Here is a 9,554-nt window from a genome sequence, read left to right on the forward strand (position 1 = left end):
TATAATTGAGACAACTACCTCATCAGAGGTACAGCCCTCATATCAAGGTGTGTCAAAGAACAGAGACTGATTGCTTTTCTTGTGGTTATCACACTTGGGCTTTGAATGTGACTTGTTTTTATGCTAAAAATGTAATCATTCCAGGCTGGATCTCAGAGGAATTGCAGTAGCTAGAGAGATGTGAGTGAAAGCTAAACCCTAAGGGTCTAGGAAGGTTTTGTGGGCAAATGCCATCTTTAAAAAGCAGGTTAGTCGCATAACAAATAGCTTGCATTGCTGCATACTGCTCTAAGCACTTTACATGTACGAGATAAATATCAGAGGAGGAAACTGAGAAAAGTAACTTGCCCTGGGTGCACAGCTGATGAAGGCCTCACTGTAGCCACTGTGACTCCCTCACCCCAAGGTAATTGCTTTAGAGATCAAACAACTGGACACCTGCCAGAACTACCCCCACCCCCCCACCACCTACCCCCACACCCCACCACCAACTACCCCAACCCCCACCACCACCTACCCCCACCCCCACCACCTACCTCACTCCCCCCCCACCTACCCCCACCACCACCTACTCCCACCACCACCACCACCTACCCACACCCCCCATCACCACCTACACCACCCACCACCTACCTCGCTCCCCCACCACCTACCCCCACCACCACCTACTCCCACCACCACCACCACCTACCCCCATCCCCCATCACCACCTACACCACCCACGACCTACCCTCACTCCCCCACCACCTACCCCCACCACCACCTACTCCCACCACCACCTACTCCCACCCCCACCACCACCTACCCCCACCCCCCATCACCACCTACACCACCCACCACCTACCTCACTCCCCCACCACCTACCCCCACCCCCACCTACTCTCACCCCCACCCCCACCTACCCCCACGCCCCACCACCAACTACCCCAACCCCCACCACCACCTACCCCACCCACCACCTACCTCACTCCCCCACCACCTACCCCCACCACCACCTACTCCCACCACCACCTACTCCCACCCCCACCACCACCTACCCCTACCCCCCATCACCACCTACACCACCCACCACCTACCTCACTCCCCCACCACCTACCCCCACCACCACCTACCACCACCCCCACCCCCACCTACCCCCACGCCCCACCACCAGCTACCCCAACCCCCACCACCACCTGCCCCCACCCCCACCACCACCTACTCCCACCACCACCACCACCTACCCCCATCCCCCATCACCACCTACACCACCCACCACCTACCCTCACTCCCCCACCACCTACCCCCATCACCACCTACCCCACCCACCACCTACCTCACTCCCCCCCACCTACCCCCACTACCACCTACCCCCACCCCCACCCCCACCTACCCCCACACCCCACCACCACCTACCCCCACCCCACCACAACCTACCCCACCCACCACCTACCTCACTCCCCCACCACCTACCCCCACCACCACTTACCCCCACCACCACCACCACCACCTACCCCCACCCCCCATCACCACCTACCCCCACCCCCACACCACCTACCCCCACCCCCACCACCACCTACCCCCACCCCCATCACCACCTACCCCACCCACCACCTACCTCACTCCCCCACCACCTACCCCCACCACCACTTACCCCCACCACCACCACCACCACCTACCCCCACCCCCCATCACCACCTACCCCCACCCTCACACCACCTACCCCCACCTCCATCACCACCTACCCCACCCACCACCTACCTCACTCCCCCACCACCTACCCTCACCACCACCTACCCCCACCCCCACCACCACTTACCCCCACCCCCACCACCACTTACCCCCACCCCCACCACCACCTACCTCCAACCTTTGGATGGCATGAGTTTGTTTGGTGTGTCCAAGGTCACATTTAAAGAGCAGAGTTTTGAAAAATCCATGGGTAGACGCCTTTGCTGCCAGTCAGCATGATGGAAAAACATGAGTCTTGGAGCCGGGAGGCGGGTTTTAATCCAAGCTTGGCCACAATCTTAATTTAGATTGTTTTGGTTGTAAGGAAAAGAAATCAATAACTTTAATAACTTCAAAACCCCAAAATGAAGAGGAGAGATGTGCTGTAAGGAATGGGTGGTGCTCGTAGGACAATCAAGGGTTGGAACCAAGAACTGGACCATTGATATAACCATACTGTCATTCTGCCCCTTCCTCCCTGAGCTAACTATGATCGGCATCTCGTCCTAGGGTCAGATTCCCGGGATTTAAAATCTGATTGGCCCGGCTTCAGTCAGGTGTGTTCCTCTGATCCAATCAGCTGTGACTGGGTAGGTGGGATCACACAAACCTCAGGAAAGGGGGCCTATTGTGAGCTAGGCAGATATTCTGTAGAAGGTGCCTAATGCAGTTACTATCAGTAGACCTTAGGGAAGATATCTTCCTTCCCAGACTCACAGTTCTCATCTGTAAATGAGAGATTTGATCTGTGTCTGGTTCATCATTACATCTACTATGCCTGTTTAATAAATGTTGAATGGACTACAATGATCTCTATATTGGCTTCTGGTTCTGACCATCTGTCTTTTAGAATTTTCATAAGTAAAGTGTGTGGGTACAAGGAGCTTGCAGTGAGGGAGAAGCAGGGGAGAAGGAGGGTGTGCTGAAACTGGCTGGGGTGCCTGGGGACTTCAGCTTAAGCAGTCTTTTCTCTGGGCATCTTTCCAGGGCCAATCCTCTGTCCCCACCAAGCAGCATTCTGGCCAGAATTTGGCTTCTCTAATAAACACTGTCCCTGGAGGGACAGTGCCCTTTATAAGCTATTAAATTGGCCACCTGACAGTTGCCAACACAATGCTATTTGAGAAGCATAGTCCAAAGTGGGGGGACTCCGGATTTGATTCCGGTGTCCAGAATCCAGACTCTTCCACTTATTATGTGACCTAGTGGGTCACAGCCCTCTGAGCATCACAGTCTTCGCTGCCCAGACAGATATGGGAATCTTTGTTCTGCCTTATTCATAGAACTGTTTGAGGGATATTGTGTATAAAATTATCCATAATAATTGAACTATATTTGTTGTGTGCTAACTAGATGCCAGGCATAGCATCATGTGCTGAAAAGGATTATTATGTATAATCCTCACAAGAGCCTTATGAGGTAGCTGCTACTATGATCTCTGTTTCACAGATGAAGAAACTGAGGCTCAGAGGTTAAATAACTTGCCCAAGGTCACACAGTTGATGAACAACGGTCAGATGCCGTGCTATGAACCACTAGGCTCTAGTACCTTTGTTTGTACCTTTGTTTGTTTGTATCCAGTTGTAGACAGATACAACATTATGATTACTTCCCAGGGCCTAAGACCTCTCAGATAAGCTGAACGTTGAGACCCACGGAGCTGGGAAAACAAAACTTGGACACCAGAGAAGCAAACTTCTGGGTTTATTCCTTCAGTCTAAAAACTACATGCATCAAAAAATCTGGGCTGTAAATGAAGTAACTCAGCTCAAATTAGCTCACTCAAAAAAGGGAATGTGTTGGCCTCCACTCTCTGAGGGGTAAAAGTGAGCTAGGGCACCTGGAATTCAAGTTTCAAACAAGCACCCCCAGGGCAATCTTCCTCATTGTCTCTCACTGCAGCTGCCCTGTGCTGGCTGCCTGCCCTTTCATACTCCATGAGCTTCTTCTCCGGAAGAGAACACTGCTGCCAGCAGTTCCAGCATCACATGTCAGCTGCTCTGCAACCAAACCTAAGGTGGGATTTCCTTTACCGGCTACAGGTGAAACAAATCTCAGGGAAGGATTCTTATTGGCCCAGCTCAGATCATGAGTCCTCCCTTCTGAACCAATCACTATGGCTAGGGACATGTGGTTCTATGATTGGCTGCCCAGCTTAGATCATATGCCACCCACGTGAATAGTGGGAGTGGGTCTGTTATAAGAAGATGGGGTGCGGGGGGAGATGGCCACACCGATGTGAAATCTGGGGGATTCTCTGAAGCCTGGGTCACCCCAATTTGTATCCTTTCCAACTGGCAACAGCAACCCTGGTTTTCTCCTTCCTCAATCTATATCTACTAAGAAGTCACCTAATAGGCTGTTAGTTTCATATTCTTGTTTTCTTCAGAGAGGCTTATATAGTCTTTTATATAGAAAGAGTGGGTGAGTATCCTCTTCCGCAAACTAGTTCATTCACGGATGTACCTCAACTTTCATGTCTGGAAATTTGGGGCAATGGAGCCTGCCTTACTTTCCTCGCAGAGGTATGTGAGGACCTACAGAGTTAATGGATGCAAACACTGCTGTAGAACGAACAAAGTGCCGTATTTACAAACACAGGATCTATTTATTGATTTATTTATGCTCCTTTGTGTTTCAAAAAAGGATTTGAGATAGCTTACCAAAATGCACACAATATAGTGGGATAAAAATAGTAAGGGGATAGAGCAGAGGGAAAACATGGGTAGAAAAATCAAATAAAGCCAGGGAAAATTCTTGTACCTGGAAACTTATGCTCAAAGTCCCTGAACAAGTTTGGTTCTGAGCTTCCTCATGAACAAAGTGGGAAACATGATCAGCTACAAAAAATAGCCTAGTCACAGGATAAGAGAATATCAGCATGCCAGGAAAGGCCACAGAGCTTAGCTCAGCACCAATGTCTGGTAGAAATTTCTTCTCATCGGGAGGATGCTGCAGGGAGGGCCGGGCGCGGTGGCTCATGCCTGTAATCCCAGCACTTTGGGAGACTGAGGCAGGCGGATCACCTGAGGTCTGGAGTTCAAGACCAGCCTGGCCACAATGGTGAAACCCCGTCTCTAATAAAAATACAAAAATTAGCCAGGCATGGTGGCGGGTGCCTGTGATACCAGCTACTTGAGAGACTGAAGCAGGAGAATCACTCGAACCCAGGAGGCGGAGGTTGCAGCGAGCCGAGATTGCACCAATGCACTCCAGCCTGGGTGACAGAGTGAGACAAAAAAAAAAAAAAAAGATGCTGCAGGGTGGAGTGGTCTGCATATTCAACAATATACAGAGATCCTTGGGTTTTCATGTCACTGGATGTCTAACTCTGTTTCATGTGGATTCACTGTCTACCATTTGATTTATGTTAACTGAAAACTGGATACCAACTAAATAGCAAGCACATTCTTTTCCTCTTCCTTCCTTCCTTCCTTCCTTCCTTCCTTCCTTCCTTCCTTCCTTCCTTCCTTCTTTTTCTTTCTTTTTGCAGGGTAACATGAGGTTGGGTGCAAGGAGTGGTACGTGCGTTTTCCCCAGTGAAGTATGTGGACAAAAAAGTTCTAGCATCTTGGCTTAGCCGAAATGTATAAAACTCACTAAGACATAAAACTGTTCCAAGCAGGCCATAAAGGCGCTGCTGCCTTTGCCTCAGAACTTGGGCTATAATGTGCTGTCCTGGAACAAAACGCACACATAAATCAGCTTTCACAGTATTTTTAACCACCTACAAAATTCTTCATTTCCTGCCTGAAATGCTTCTGACAGTGAGCGATGCCACTCTCCCTCATTCTTGCTCTGAAAAGGTTCCCTTCGGGCAGTGATGAGGACCCAACACTGGGCCCCACAGCTCAGGTAAGCCCAGGAGGCACGGGATAGAGGAAATGATCTCCCAGGGTCTCTAGGACAAATAAGCCAGGGATGTGGCTAGAGTATAAAATGCTTTCGTGCAAAGTTGGAAAGGGCGCCCCTTCTTGGCACAGGAAGCCCTGTGGGTTCCCCCCTGGGATGCCCTCTCCTGCATCTTTGCCTGACGCAATCTCGTCTGTCCTCCTGGACCCATAACCTCCACAAAGCCACCCCCAAATACCCATCCCATTCTCTTTTCTCTGCACTCCAAATGCAACAATAGCGAGTACCAGACAGCTGGCATTTAATTATATGATGTCTGGCATGCACTATTTCATGTTGTCAGTCTGTCGCTCTAACTAGATTAAAGAGATCTTGAGGTAATCGTTAGTTCTTACTTTATTTGTCTCCCTTACAGCTAACGAGGAAGCTTTATGTCTGCATACCTTACAAATAACAAGGTCATGAAAAACAGGAGCCTAGGGTGACTGTCTCATTCTCCCCGCTGTACCCATTGAGCAGACAAAATTGAGAGCCAAAGAGGAGGCTTGACCTGCCCAAGGTCATGCAGTGAGAACTTGGGCTAGCCAGGAACGACTCCAGTTCTCCTGTCTGTCAAGGCAGTGTTCTACTTCCCTGAAACACTTAGTTCTAAAACCCCCAAATAGGAGGTTCAGAACCACAGCTCCCTGGGGTAATAAAGACAGACAGACAGACAGACAGCTGGCCCACAGTAATCTGTCTGCTCATGGGCAGAATTTCCAACACGGAGGCAAGTCAAGCTGCTCTAAGGCTCAGCAAACAGCCTCCATGGGAATCTAAACTGGGTCTCTGTATGTGCCAGGGGGATGAAAGGACCTCAGTGGGGTACCTGGAGCACTTGCATCCTCCCTGACACCACACAGGTCACTATTGTTTGCGATGTCTGGGACAGAGGAAACCCGTAATTGATGGTCTCAGCAGGAAGGACACGTAGACAGGTGGAGAGGGCATCTCCTGTTTACAGAGAGATGCTTGTGTTTGCTAGGGGCTGCCTTTTGCAGTGAATTATGCACCCTTGATAGCAGGAAACCACCCAAGTATTTGCCCCAAATTTATAATAACAGATACAATAGTGTCAAAGTTGATAGAAACTGAAAACAAAATAATAACAAAAAATACCCATGGCAACAATTGGTGAGCAAAACTCTATAATGACAAGCTGGCAGCAGCCTCATCAGTCCTGCTGAGACTCTCCTGGGCACTCACAAGCCACAGCACCCGGCACTTCGTACTTCTCGCAGACACCCTATGAGTTTGGTATGATGTGCTTGTTTATAGATGTGGAAGCTGAGGCTTAGGGGGCTGAAGTATCTTGCCTCACATCACAGGCTGCTAAGAGGCAGAGCTGGGACTGACATCCAGGTTGATCTCCCTCTAAAAGCTTCCCCTTTCACTACAACCCACATAGACTGTCATTCCAACCCCACTTCAAGCATTTCTTCCCATTATCAGACCTGTGGGACAAGGTTTGGTTGGGAAAACATGAGGCTCTTCAGAAAGACAGACAACAGATTGCCCATCATTTCATGGACAAGGGACCGACATGAGGCGCACCCAGATCTCTGTGGCTTTTTCCTGGTGCCAAACAAATGCAGAAGGAGCCACTTCTCAAAGAACACAGTGTTTTTCTTCCTCTTCTCACCTCCCCTGGGCCGGTGCCTGTGATAATTGGGAAGCACAGAGTCTGGTTTTTCTGGGATTGGAACCAATGTTGTGAAGAGAGTTCTGACAATAAATGTTGATTGACAGTTGATGGACAATGTTCTTGAATCAGTTTTTCCTGTGCTGGGTGTTAAGCTGAGAACTGCACTAAGCAACTGCTCAACAGGCTGCTTCCTGTTCAGATAGAATTTACTACTCTCTCTCTCTGTGGGCCTCAGTCAGGTAGCCAGGCGAGATGGTATCTCAGGCCCCTTCCAGCTCCATCACTCAATGTCTCTATCAAGAAGAGAACACAGATCTGAAAATATTTTTTTCCCCCAAACACGGAGTTGGGGTTATTATTCACACACACAAACACAGGCACCAACAGAGATAACTGGTCAGGAAATAAGGAGCTTTGATTCTGGTCTCATACTCTTTGACCTAGTAATTCTACTTCTGTGAATTTATCTTAAAGAAAGAATCCAGAGGACAGAGCTGTGTGCACAAAAATGTTTGCTTTCACAATATTTGGAGTTACCATTAATAAAATGATGTCCAATGCAACAATGGGAGAGACTCACTTGGTGGCACATGAGGCCACCGCAAATGATAATTTCAAAGACACAGGAAAACATCCTCGGCAGTGGTTTTCAAATTGCAATTCACCCTCCATTAAGGGGTCATGAAATAAACCTAAGAGGTTTCCTGCCACCAGCTTGTTTTTATTTTTATTTTTTGAGATGGAGTTTCTCTCTTTTGCCCAGGCTGGAGTGCGGTGGCATGATCTCGGCTTACTGCAACCTCCGCCTTCAAGTTTCAAGTGATTCTCCTGCCTCAGCCTCCCGAGTAGTTGGAATTGCAGGTGCCCACCACCACACCCAGCTAATTTTTGTATTTTTAGTAGAGATGGGCTTTTGCCACATTGCCACTGCTCTCAAACTCCTGACCCAAAGTGCTTGGATTGAGAGGTGAAGCCAGCTGGACTTCCTGGGTCAAGTGGGAACTTGGAGAACTTTTCTGTCTAGCTAGAGGATTGTAAACGCACCAATCAGCATTCTGTGTCTAGCTAAAGGATTGTAAATGCACCAATCAGCACTCTGTAAAAATGCACCAATCAGCACTCTATGTCTAGCTAAAGGCTTGTAAATGCACCAATCAGCACTCTGTAAAAATGCACCAATCAGTGCTATGTCTAGCTAAAGGATTATAATACACCAATCAGCACTCTGTGTCTAGCTAAGGGATTGTAAATGCAGCAACCAGCACTCTGTAAAAACGCACCAATCAGTGCTCTGTGTCTAACTGAAGGATTGTAAACACACCAATCAGCACTCCGTGTCTAGCTAAAGGATTGTAAATGCATCAATCAGCACTCTGTAAAAATACATCAATCAGCACTCTGTGTCTAAAGGATTGTAAACACACCAATCAACACTCTGTAAAATGGACCAATCAGCACTCTGCACAATGGACCAATTAGCACTCTGTAAGTGGGGACAAATAAGGGAATAAAAGCTGGCCACCTCCCAGTCAGCAGTGGCAACCCACTCAGGTCCCCTTCCATGATCGTGGGAGCTTTGTTCTTTGGCTCTTCACAATAAATCTTGCTGCTGCTCACTCTTTGGGTCCGTACTACCTTTAAGAACTGTAACACTCACTGTGAAGTCAGCAAGACCAAGAACCCACAAGAAGGAACCAACTCTGGACACAGGATTACAGGCCTGAGCCACCATGCCCGGCCTTGTTTTTTTAATTAAATAGGCAAGAATAGAAAATAACAGAGTGCATCACAGGTGGTAAAGGTACTTACTGTGAAACTTTGGTTTTGGTTTCATGGATAATTGGGCCATGGTATAAAGTATACTTTTTATCATGGGGTCACAGTCAAAACATTTCAAAGGCCGTAGGTCTATGGTGTACAGTATAGTAGGATTACAACAATATAAAATACTGTGTGTGAGGCCAAGCCTGGGAGGAATAAACAGAAGCAAAGAGTAACTGATAAGGTTGGTAGAATAAAGGATTCTGCTTCTCAGTTATATGTATTCTGTGATGTTTGTAGGCTGTTCTTACAATAAAACAAAACAAAAAGAAAAGAAGTCAAGACACAAAGGAAAAATAACAACAGAAGGTCATTATCAGATTCCACTGGCGGAGGAGCTCAGGGCTCCTGCACCGGCCTTGAAGGATGGACAGAATTTGAATCAGGGGCGTGGCCTAAACAGGGACAGGGTTTTTGCTGAAACACAAAACACACTGAAAGAGAACATGGGGTTAAAAAAGGATCTAAGTGATGCAAAGTGACTTAA

Source organism: Macaca nemestrina, chromosome 5 (genome assembly GCF_043159975.1).
Source record: "Macaca nemestrina isolate mMacNem1 chromosome 5, mMacNem.hap1, whole genome shotgun sequence".
NCBI classification, from domain to species: domain Eukaryota; kingdom Metazoa; phylum Chordata; class Mammalia; order Primates; family Cercopithecidae; genus Macaca; species Macaca nemestrina.